Source organism: Schistocerca serialis, chromosome 2 (genome assembly GCF_023864345.2).
Source record: "Schistocerca serialis cubense isolate TAMUIC-IGC-003099 chromosome 2, iqSchSeri2.2, whole genome shotgun sequence".
NCBI classification, from domain to species: domain Eukaryota; kingdom Metazoa; phylum Arthropoda; class Insecta; order Orthoptera; family Acrididae; genus Schistocerca; species Schistocerca serialis.
Window position 1 is genome coordinate 48,174,493 of NC_064639.1, and position 13,438 is coordinate 48,187,930.

Below are 13,438 nucleotides of genomic sequence, written 5' to 3' on the forward strand. Positions count from 1 at the left end.
CAACACGTTATTTCCGGGAGTGGGGTCGTGTTGTTTGGGGGCATAGGTGTTGGCACCAGTGATTGTTGGTTTTCTGATGTTGTCTGTGGCTATTGTGTAGCTGTTGCAGCGGTTGTTTCGCGTGCGTGTGAAGGGTGCTGAGATTCCGCGGACTGCGCCGTTCCGCCAGGGCGTGCAACCGTGGCAAACGCTACGCCGTTCTTTACTGGGTTCGGCGCTGGCCTTGGACGTGAAATGACGTGCTGTGCCCTGTTCTTGTCTTGCTTCCGCTTCAGCGCCTATTCGTATGCACTGCACTGCCTGAAACTGGCCGCATGGGGCCCACTGCAGTTGGCACAGCGCCGCTGGTTTGCCTGTGTTTGCGTGCAGGTGTTGGATCTGTGACTGCCAGCACATCCGCGGCAGCGAGTTGCCAGGCCACAACGGAGGGCCGAGTGGCCGAATCGTTGGCAGTTGTTACCTTGTTTGGGGACCATGGGTGGTTCGTAGTGTTCTACACGTGCGTCCATCCGCAGAAACCTCTTCATCTGCAGGATGGTTCGGGAATCAGCCGTGTCAGCTAACTCAACCATGTAGGGTGGTAGCGGTGCGTGTGTGCGGAACCCAGTCATCCGGGAGGCACTTTTGCAGTCGAATCCCAGATAGGAGAACGCCGTCTATACTGTGTCGTTAGGGTTACTGGGATCCACTCCCTTGATTACGTACTGCTGGGTTCTCTCGTCCAGCGTTCTGTACGAATAGTGTTCGATCTTCTGATCTTTGAGGAAGGTCAGAAGATCTTTGTATTCGTTGTCTGTGGCAACGTACAGTGAGGCCCCATTTCCCGAGTACTTTGCGTGTAATGTGCTGTTAATGTGCCTTTTCGCGAATGCAGTGTTAAGGGCACTAAGGTTCCCATAGTTTTGTATAACGACTGGGGGGAACCAGTCTAGTGTTGTGTGGGCACAGCTGCACCTTTGTGTGCTTTGTTGTTATTCGCCACTGCCGTGTTTGTGTTTTGTTTCGTGTTATTATTGTTGCTAGCCTGAGATGTGCTAGTTGGTGTAGGCAACAGCGCCTTTCGGTTGCCTAGCGAGTTTGGTTGCTCGCTTGTCTGTGTTGTTTTTCTAGGTTTGCGTTAAGGGCCCTCCACCTGCCAGGGCTCGGTGTACTGGTTTTCTGGGTCCGCTTCCGCCGCTGCTGCCTCGATCTCTTGAGGCTGCGGCGTCGGTGGGACAATGGTGCATGACTGTCCAGTTACAGGGGAATGTAGTGTTATGTGAAGTGTTGCTGGTTTTGTTGGTGAGACGTCCGCTCCGAAAAGTTCGGTGATCGGCCGGCGCGACTCGAGCTGCTTTTGCGCTTTCGCGCCAAGCTGTCGAACGTCGCCAGCCGCTCCCTTGCCTTCGGTAGGGGGCGGTGCGCGAGTTTCGGCGGGTGCAGTCGATCCTCGCGCGTCGTGTGTTGCGGTCTTGCTGCGGGTAAGAGCAGGAGAAGTGCTAGCGGCGTCCGCCATCTCGCACTTGGGATTATTTATTAGGTGGGGAGGGGGAGAGGACAATTCTGCTGTTCTCGAAATGTGAGAAAGTGTATGTTGTTCCCTATTGAAGTGGGAGTTCCCTATGTTATACTAACATGTGCTGTTGATGCACGCGCGGCACCTAAAGGAGGTGCGGAAGAAGAAAGGCCTGCAGCACGCGGGCGTGATCCTGTAAAGGAGCCCTTGTACTGCCTCAAGAGTCCCTAAAAGAACGTGAGAATCACTTTGGGGGCGTTGGGTAACCGTAGGCTACCGGGAGCTGCGAGCCGAAGCTCTTTCGCGGCAGTCCGCGACTGGTTGCGCGGCTTTGCTTCGAAGGGGAGCGAGCGCAACCCTTCGGCACTCGGCCGGTTGCCGCCGGGCGGCTGCGCTGGGAGCGGCTGATGCGCACTCCCCGGGCGCTGCCGGGCGACTGGCTGCGGGGCGCTGGTAGCGGCCGGCTGGAGGGGGCAGCGGGCGAGCTACGGCTGCTGGCGGTCAGCGGCTGCGCTGCGAGGTCCTCTCTGCTCGGCGTCCACGCGACGACTCATCTCGCGGGAAGAGTACGTCTTACATCACTTATGTGACTTTATTAGCCAGCGTTTCACGGGAGTAAATTAACTCTCTCTTAGCAAATAACGTGGAAAACCACAGAACATCTCTGTTACACCTATCATATGAGTTACTTGTGAGCTGGCACACCCATCTCCGTTCGATATATCAAATCGACACTACTGATCTAAATTAAAGGCAATCATAAACAATGTAGCTTAGGGAAAGAACTCAAATACAGTTGACTCTGCGAATGGTAAAAAGGGTGACCCATCGCATGTTCCCTATAATTTATTATTCGTTGCAATATAATAGTTGACAATATAGTTATAATTTACATTAAGTAATTAAGAAGGAGGGAAGTACGTTAATATGGTCACTATTTATTTGACAATCACTTCTATCTCAACTGATTCATTTTCCACTCGCCACTGGAAATTCTGTTACAATCTTCGGCGCCTGTATAAATTTGTCCAACGTTTTGGAACGGCCAGTTGTGATATAACTGGTTCAAGAAGTTTGAGATCATTCTACAGGAAGTTCACAAAGCTTATTGTCCTTCAAGTGACTGATATGTATTGTGACACCACGTGTTAGAAACAGTCTCAAGACCGCCACGTGCCGTGACGAATGTGTGTGCGGCCGCACAAAGTCGGAAACATAGGATGACTCAAGCAGAAATTAATAAGTAACAGAGTAGGTGACACATCTGGGACCCTTTGATGACTATTGGTGCACTGGTGTATTTATAATTTGCATATAATTTTATTCGGAAATACCTAAAAATACAACCGCAAATTAAAGCAGTAAAGAAAGTGCAGAGGGGAAAACAGCCTTATAATACGATGGATGTTCTATAAGTTCAAATGGCTCTGAGCACTATGGGACTTAACATCTAAGGTCATCAGTCCCCTAGAACTTAGAACTACTTAAACCTAACTAACCTAAGGACAGCACAAAACACCCAGCCATCACGAGGCAGAGAAAATCCCTGACCCCGCCGGGAATCGAACCCGGGAACCCGGGCGTGGGAAGCGAGAACGCTACCGCACGACCACGAGATGCGGGCTTTCTATAAGTAATAGCACAGATTTTTCTTGTCCAGTTTCGGTTAAAAAAAGGCAGAATTTGTTGTGGAAGATCGTGGAAAATTCACGTTTCATCTCCAACAGTTCCATGAATTTCCGATCTGTGGCGGTGCTATACGCAACCTTCTAAATGGTGTCTGTAACGGAGGTAAGTTTCGAGCAGAGCGCTGTCACTGACTTCCCTTTCGCACAAAACCAGAACACCGCAGATATTTATAGATGCTTGCAGAATGTCCACGCAGACCTGGCAGTGAACAAAAGCTCAGCGACTCGTTGGGCTAGGCACGTGTCATCATCGCAACAAGGTCGTGCAGATCTGTCCGGTCTCCGACGTGCCGGCCGGCCACACACAGGTGTGACTCCTGAAATGCTGAAACGTGCAGACACTCTCATTCGAGATGATCGATGGATCACAATCAAACACCTCGCTGCACAACTGGGTGTCTTTGTTGGTAGTGCTGAAAAACGCGTCCTCCAGTTGGGGTACTCAAAGATGTGTGTCCACTCTGTTCCTCTCTGCCTAGCAAAGAATCAAAAGACCAATGAAATATTGAGAAATTGCAGGGACTCTCATTGCTGTTTCGGTGTTACGCCGTTTAAAGTTCTTAGGGAAGATGATCTTTATTACGATTTGACTTCATACATCATGATGAAATGGTGGGCAGTAGTTAATGCTCTTGCTTGCATGCTCTAGGGAAGGAATAACAGAAAGCTTTATCTGCGTTAAAAGGAATAGGGTGCCGATTTAAACGACTGGGGTAAAGGTGCATGGCGACTGTGGGTCGAGGGAAGCGCGTTTTTTCTGCGGAACCTGCGTGGAAACATTTCCAGACAGCCAAGTTCTGCGGTCTCATTGTGCAGACACGTTGGTTGGCGCCGGTCGGTCGGCATCTGCTTCCAGGTTGACCGACTAGTGCCGAGAAATCGCCGCTGCAATGGCCAGCGCATTGTAGACCAGCAATAAAGCAGAGGATGGGCCCTTCTTAGGCAGGAAGCTGATGAGACAACTGTGAGCATTCTGTGAATTTCCGTGGGACAGGTCAATGGCGCCCAGACGTCCAGACTCTGTTACATAACAGCACGAGGCTTTTAGCCAGTTTATGACCGTTCTGTGGAAACTTCGGGATGGGCGCAACAGGGGAGATAACAAGCTCTTTATGGAGGGCTGTGGTTCCATCCTGGTCATATTGCTAGCAAAAGACACGGCGTAAAAGTGTGGGAAAGAGGACGCGAAGCTGAATCCTTTTTATTTCTCTTTCCCAATTAACTATAAAGTCTCTGATTGGTCAAATCGGTATATGCAGAGCAAGGGGCGCTATCGAGCTTCGAATGCCATGCTCCAGCTTGTGATTGGTTTGCGCTAAAGTGGGGGAAGTCTAAGATGTAAATGGACATTTGCTACTGAGCTGAGGAGGAAAGTGGACAGAAAGAGATCACTCTTGTACTGGCACTTCGCTAGTAAAGAATTGCAGCTCTCTACCTAAACGGTGAGACCTGTATCCTTTGCTAGTGTCCCACTTAGAGCCTGTGACAGTCACCTTCTGAACTGTCAGAGGTACTGCTTCTAGCATCACGCACACTATAAGTGATGCGTGGGTGTACTTATTTGTCGTGAGTTGGCCGTCTAAACATTTGACATATTCCATCACACATAGTCGTGGCTAGGGATCAAATTGGTTTGGCAGACCAGCAAATGGGTCCACCTGCACACTGGAATCCACTGGGGTTCCAGAGGCGTTCCGAATTAACCGAACGCGAGACCGCGTACTTGCATTTTTTCGGGCGCACGCCATTAATAACGTCGTCCATGACTTCAGTCACTGAACGCATCGTGGTGTGCCATCCTGAGCAGCAGGAGGGTAAAGTATTCGCTGCTACGGCGTTGTGCTCCAATATATGTTTCTTAGCACCTTGTTCTTTCGAGCCATATTTTTCTTTCTTTTTTTTTTTTTTTTTTTTTTGCTTGATAGTGGCATAGTTTTTGTGCCATAACCCGGATTCACATATATGAAGTCAGATAAAGCGATTAGTGTTCCGGTTAGTGTCATGGGTCGATCCCCAGCTGATCACTTTGTCCACCATGGACCCCATGTTAGTGAAAGCGTTTGTCAAACAAAAATGTTTGTGTGACGTTTCTTTAGTCATTTTTGTTGTCTTGTGATGTTAAGGCTGGATAAATCTATTGACATTTAGATCACAACTTCTCCCTGTGTTCTGATTAACAGCACCTTGCCGGTTTTTATTAAATTCCAGATTATAAAAGAGAGTAGCAAGCTTACAGGGTTCTGTAGGAAGTAGTTAGTATATGGATAATGTGGAGGGTATTGATTTAGCAAGGCACTGGCTCCAACGTTACCCAGTAAACTGAGTAAACTCTGGTATCGTGCAGGCGTACAGCCGCCCCGCCCCCCCTCCCCCCCCCCCCCCCCCCATTCAGCAAGGTGCTGTAAGGCCGGCACACTGAACCAAGTTTATGTTGATAAATGGGGTTTTGTAGCCAAAACAGTGGTGAATAGTATCGTTTATTGGTATCCTGCAAAAACCAACGTAGTAGTGATTCTCCAGCTAAAAGAGGTTCCTACTCAATGGTCTGAAGATGACCACAGCAGTGGTCGAAACCGGTCGCCTTAATAAATAAATCGTGATCAAGACTGTTTTTAATAGTAAAAAAACCAACGTGTTTCCAGAAAAAAGTGTTGCTTTAGTTACAGAACGCCCCTCATAATAATTCCCGACGTACACAGCAACTGAACTGTGCAAACATATTCGACTGCTGATATTGTGAGAGGAGTTGACAAGTTGTTCAAAATTGCGGCAGTCGTTTAAGAGATTAAAATTTAAGAGAAGCATGTTCTTATTCGTCAGACACGCATGAATGCAATGGTTCAGGTTGTGTCTTTGGGAACCTCTGGGAGAAAACAGGAGTGGTCGGTTTATATGGCCCAGTGTCGTATCAAGTTTCGATACGACTCCAAAAGCGTCGGTACGTTGATCACGGAATTGTAAGTTTTTGTTCAGTCACGCGGGACTCGGTGGACCCAATGGCGTGTGCCTGCTAAACCACACGTCCGGCGGTTTCGTATCACGTGTACTCTCTGCCGCCGTCGTACAGGATGGCTGGCGAAAGCCGTTTGGCTCATTCGCGTTTGGAGCCATGCCGAATCAGAATGCTAGTTGCTGTTGTAATGGCTGGATCTATTTCTTGTTGTATCATTTGTAATGAGTATTCGTATGCTTCGAGAAATATAAGTTAAGTAAATCTTCTGTTTGCTATGTTGTCTTGTTCACTACAGCGGTTGGCGGTGGCACGCTTGTTGCTGTTAGATGTCGTTTATCTTGCAGTGAAATTGAAGAAGATAGTTCTTTTGAGTTAGTATGGGCAGAGTTCATTCTTGGCAACTGGAATAAAATAATAATTGGATCCTTTTACCGAGCTCCCAATTCAGATGATACAATCATACAATCGCTGAAAGGTTCAAAGAAAATTTAAATTTCAAACAGGTACCCGACTCATAAAATTATAGAATTATAGTTGGTGGTACCTTTAATTTACCCTCGACATTTTGGTGAAAATACATGTTTAAATTTGCAGGTACACATAAAACATCATTCGAAATTCTGCTAAACGCATTCTCTGAAAAATATTTCGAGCAATTAGTTCACGAGCCAATGCGAATAGCAAATGATATTGAAAACACACTTGATCTCTTACCAACAAATAAGCCTCAGCTAATAGCGAACATCAAAACGGATATAGGGGTTAGTGAGCTCAGGGAATAAATACTGCAACCACCAAATCCTCAGAAAATAAACAAAAAATTTATCTGTTCAAAAAAGAAAATCCACTCGGCACCTTCCTGAGAGACAATCACGTTTCCGGCTGGTCCCGGCTGAGGTTCGAGTCCTCCCTCGGGCATGGGTGTATTTGTTTATCAAATGGTTCAAATGGATCTGAGCACTAAACAGCTGTGGTCATCAGTCCCCTAGAACTTAGAACTACTTAAATCTAACTAACCTAAGGACCTCACACACATCCATGCCCGAGGCAGGATTCGAACCTGCGACCGTAGCAGTCGCGCGGTTCCGGACTGCGCGCCTAGAACCGCGAGACCACCGCGGCCGGCGTATGTGTTTATCCTTAGGATAATTTAAATTAAGTAGTGTGTAAGCTTAGGGATTGATGAACTTAGCAGTTAAGTCCCATAAGATTTCACACACATTTGAATATTTTTCAATTTCCTTTCCGTCCGAATTAACAACGTAAGCGTAGAAAAGATGTGGGTTGAGTGCAAAGAAATAGTATCGACAGCAATTGAAAGATTTATACCAAATAAATCAACAAACGACAGAGCTGATCCTCCATGGTACACAAAATGGGTTAGATCACTGTCGCAGAAACAACGAAAAAAGGCCAAATTCAAACGAACGCAAAATCTCCAAGATTGGCGATCCTTTACAGAAGCTCGGAATTTAGCGCGGAGTTCAATGCGATAAACTTATAATAGCTTCCACAACAGAACTTGGTCCAGAAACAAGTCAGAAAATCCGAAGAGATTTTGGTCGTATGTGAAGTATACTAGCGCCCAGACACAATCAATACCTTGTCTGCGCGATAGCAATGGAAATACTGTCGACGACAATGCTTCCAAAGCAGAGTTACTAAACACAGCCTTCGGAAATTCCTTCAGCAAAGAAGCCAAAGTAAATATTCTAGAACTCGAATCAAGAACAGCTGCTAACATGAGGAACTTACAAGTAGATGCCCTCAGAACAGTGAAGCAGCTTAAGCCACTTAATAAAAGCGAGTCTTCCAGTCCAGACTGTATACCAATTAGGTTCCATCCAGAGTGTAGTGATGCAATAGCTCCATTTTTAATAATTGTATAGAACCGCTCACTCGACGAAAGATCCGTACCCAAAGACTGCAAAGTTGTACAGGTCACACCAACATTCAAGAAAGGTAGTAGGAGTAATCCATTAGATTATAGGCCCATATCATTAACGTCGATATGCAGCAGAATTTTGGAGCATACGAACGTTATGAATTAGCTCGAAGGGAACGGTCTATTGAGACACAGTAAATACGGGTTCCCCACGGTAGTGTTACAGGCCCTCTGGAGACAATCTGAGCAGCCCTCCTAGGTTGTTTGCCGATGACACTGTCGTTTATCGTCTAGATCAAAAAAGATTAGAAAACGATTTAGAAAAGGTATCTATAGGGTGCGAAATTTGGCAGTTGAATGTAAATAATGAAAAGTGTGAGATCATCCACATGAGTGCTAAAAAGAGTCCGTTGAACTTCGGTGACTCGATAAATCAGTGTAATCCAAAGCCCGGAAATTTAAATAAATACCTAGGTATTACAATTACGAACAACTTAAATTGGAAAGAGCACGTAGAAAATGTTGTGGGGAAGATTGCGTTTTATTGGCAGAACACTTAGAATGTGTAACATATATACAGAAGAGACTACCTAAACTACACTTTGCGGACTTTCAAACAAAATATGGCCCTCAACTACGTACCCTCAGAATCAGAGTTGAAAATTAAAAGTTTTGGCTGGTTTTGTTGGCTAGGGGCTGGGATACGTAGTTGCCGCATTAGAAGCCAAATACTGCTGAGTCTACAGTATACAATATGAATATACCCATGAATCGAACGGTCGAAGGTTCTTATTACTCGGTAAAAGCGAATTTTGAATGTAACATAGAAATTTATAAATGAAAGATTGCAATTAAATAAAATCTGCAGGTACTATTTTTAACAATTTTAAATAATGAGTACGATAGCAGAAGTACCTTTAAAAATGCCGTGTATTACTGCAAAACACTTATTGGTGTCTATGGTCCAACAATTAAATAAAATATAAGTTGAATAACAGGGAAACAATAGGTGCATATTTCACATAGCTCACAAGATATTCACTTCTAAGCGCATACTATGTCTTCACTGCAGAAGCCACGGAAATGTCACTAGTGCACAAGTCGGCACTATGAAATATTTCTTTCTCCCGCAAACTGCTCAACACTCTCCAACCTGCGACATGAAATTAAATAAGTATTCCTACGGCTGGACCATAAACACGCTGTAACATATATTATTAAATACATAAGCAAATCAAATAAAGATATATCAAGGGAATAGAAACAAAAGTAGGCCAGTAGCCTAATGTCTCTGTACTTTCTAACACACAGTAAATATTTGATCAATTTCTGCATGAGTAGTACATACCGGATATAAACAAAGACATAGACGAATAAATATGTTTATAAGCATGCTGCTACCGTTTTTTGTGTAACTGTGGAGTACTTACGGCCTGATGCGATCAATAGTAAACAGCCAATTTGACCTCCAATAACTCATGTACTATTTAAGTTACATGTCTGTAATTCATACCAATTTAGGTTTGCACTAATAGCTTTCTAAAGACATGTCGATCTGCAAAATTGGAAGAACACTTTAGATTTTGGAAATTCTTTGCGGGGTGCTACTTGTTTAATTTACAGTCGGATACTAAACTTTAAACTAATAAAGATATTGAAAATCTGATTACATCATCAGAATCGTTGTGCAGATAACGGTAATGTACATGATTCTCTTTAAGGTATCATGATTCCTCTAGCTATTATTAATTTCTACATGAACTATGAAATGTCTGCCATTATGGTTTCACAATGTCCGCCATCTTTGGCACTCTCGGCATACAAATCTCCTTCATCGACACAAACCCCATTCCTCTACACAGCGTCAACATGGAACTCCCAGCCACGCGGTCGGCCTGGACCACGCACTGGGGCTGCCACACGTGCTCCAGCTAGTGCTCGGCGCCACGCGGTTGCTGGGAAGGCCCTGCTTGCCGAGCAGCCTCTGCAGCCACGCCAACTCCGAACTTGGAATATTTTCAGGGCGCCACAACTCGCCTCTTACCTCACACACCTCCACGTGTTAACATTACGGCTTGCCAGAATGTTCAGAAGCAGTACTCTTCAGTTAATACAAGTACATATAAAACAAATTACAAAGAACAGAATTAAATGATTAAAATGCCAGGTCAATGGTGTTTACAAAATTTTTGTAGTGGTGTGGCAGCAGCGTGATTTTCGAAATAAACTGACACAAATTATGAATGAATAGGCATGTTAAATAAATGCTTGCATTTTAGTTACGGATAAACAATTTTTTGGACAAGAAATAATTTTTAATGCACTTTCACTTATGTGCGATTTTGTAAGCACCTCTTGTGCCCACTCAGCGCTAAGGTGGCTTCTTGCACTAATGTTTCCGTCGCACTACACACGCTCGCACGGATTTTAGCACCAAGTATTGATCAACTCACATCAGTCTTTTGACCAAGTGCCTCACAGAAATCGTGTCTGCCTCTGAATTCCGAGCTCCATCGTTTATTGTGACAAATCTGTCTACAACTAAAACCAAAAGTAGAAACCCGTCAACAAACCGTTTCCCAGATCCAACCAGGATCCTCGGTAAATATTCCCTCCAGCGGAAAATGATACTTTAGGAACAAAGTCACAAGGCATAGGACTGAATCACAGTAAGCTCAAATTCCCACAAGTTCTATTTAATTGACTTTAATAAATCCTTCTTACCTCCACACACCAAAAAATGCGTGCACATGCAATTACAGTTTTAATACCCTTCTAACTGACCACTAAATTCTTTGCCACTCCTTTATACAATGCATAAATCAATAAATATTTTACTTAAATCCACGAGGTCACTGACCTCCACACACCCTCAATGCCTAAACTTCCCCCTCTTGCACACGCACAGTGCCACAATAAACTAACAAATTACTACTGAATCCCCAAGTAAAACATATAAAATTATCCCTCCAAAATTACTGCCACTAATTACAAATTAGAATAGCTATTCATTTCTTCCCTTTCTCTATATACAGCCTCAACTCCGTCACGTTTCTTAGACCCAAAGTCTTTACTGAGACAGTGTACTTTAAATGGTAAGCTTTTGGGTGAGGGCACTCTGCCACAACAAATGGTCCATAGTATAACTCGAATAATTTCTTCATCTCCCCGTCCACTTCACTGGAACGCTCTTTGGTGCGTATAAGCACTTTGTCCCCCACTTCGTACTTCATCGGTTTGTATCGCCTATTGTGTTACCTTTTCCTTTCAGCGGCTAACTTTTTCGTGTGGGCCGTCACTGCCTGCTCTCTTTCAGCAGCCGATTCAGCTTTTCGCGGCGGGAATTCTACCGTTTCCGTGAGTAGGAACTTTGGTTTCACCACGGTCATGACTTCCAAAGGTGAGTACCCCGTAGCCTTACTTTTTACGCTGTTGAGTACGTCCTCAAACGCGCTCACGTACTCCACCCACTTGGACTGACGATTGCTGGCATACATCCTACATAAACGTCCTACTTCCCGCCTATACCGTTCACACGGGTTGCTCGCTGGGTGGTAGACGGATATACGGATATGTTACACACTCTGGTCGTTCATGAACGTGTTCCAATCGTTCGAAGTAAACTGTGATCCGTTGTCAGACAACAGCCTTACTGGTTTTACAATATTCTTGAAGCAATGTTTTTCCAGTCGTGCGATCAGAGTTTTAGTATTCGCTTTCCGTGTCAGATACAGTTTAATGATCTTAGAGAACACGTCCACCACAACAAAGATGTACTTCATGCCGCCGCGTCCTGTGGGTAGTGGGCCAAAATTGTCCACAGCCAGTAACTCGCCCACTTTAGTAGATACAATGCTTTGCATTTCCCCCTGTTGCGCGGTCGTGCAGTATTTAACCCCTTGGCAACGGTCGCACGCGGCCAGCTGCGCGGAGACCCGTCTGGCCAGGTTATTTACGTGGACGTATTCCTCGATGATCTCAGTGCACGTTTCGGCCCCGTAATGTCGATGACTTAAATGGACTCATTGGGAAAATACAGTCTCCATTTGTCCGTCTCTTCACCTTTCCGCCGGAATAACACTCCCTTGTGTATCTTAAAATATTTGGGTACTTTCTCGTATGCCTTGCTGTCGAAATTCACCTTAATGTGTTTCAGTTCAGGACTGTCGTTTTGTGCTCGCCGCATATCTTTGCACACCGCACAAATTTCTTTCTCCCCCGCTACCTCCTTCGTGTATAGTAGTTTAAATTCGATCGGTTCGTTCGGCTCCTCCCTTCCATCGTCTTCCACCCCCTCTGGTAATCTGGACAGAGCATCGGCAACACAATTTTCTGAACCCTTGATTTCGTATTCCAATTGCTGCATGAACATTGCCCAACGCATTAAGCGGTCATTCAGTATTCTGCAGTCCTGCAGAGGACTCAGCGCCTTGTGGTCCGACAACACGGTCTCTTTCTGCCCTCTAAATACATGCGGAACTTCTTAAATCGGTGCGCCATCGCGAGCATCTCCTTCTCCGATATGCTGTATCCCCGTTCATGCTTATTTAGCGTCTGGCCTGAGAATGCCACACTACGGTGTTCAATTTTTTCATCGACTAGCTTTTCGTGAAATAGCTCACAGCCTATTCCATAGTCCGAACTGTCCGGCGCTAAACAGAAAGGGAGATTCATATCTGGGTAGTACAACATCTTACTGTTGCACAATTTATCCTTTATACCCTGGAATTCCGATTCACATTCCTCGGTCCACCTCCAAGCTGCATTTTTCAACAATTTGCCTGAATTCGGAATATTCATTCCTCCCTCCCCCAAGAATTTTCTGTAGAAACCGCACAAGCCCAAGTATGACTTCAGTTGTTTCCTACTTACGGGTCTATTACATTTGGCAATGGACTTTAATTTTTCTGAATCAGCTAAAATCCTTCCGAAGTAAGGATATGCCCTAGGAATTGAATTTCTGCTCTAGCGAACTCACATTTTGCGAGCTTTAAAGTCATTCCACCTCGTCTCAGAGCCACGAGTACCTCCTCCAAAACTCGACAATGCTCATTCCACGTTTCTGTAGCGATCAATATGTCATTTACGTATATCACGAATTTGCTCATTAGCCTCTACCCCAGGACATGACTCAACACTCTTACAAAAACTGCCACAGAAATTGTAAGTCCGAATGGTACTAACCTAATCCGGTAGCTTCGCCCTTCAAAAAGGAAAGAAGTGTACCATCTGCTTTCTTCTGCCAACGGGATCTGCCAAAATCCCGAGGTCACATCAACACTGGACATTAAATTGATATTATTAAAATTCTGCAGTAGTTCCTCCATATTGCCAAGCTGGTCTAATTCCTTTACAATTACATTAATATAATTCTGACAGAGTTATCATGTTTTTTAACAATAACGATAGGATTGCAG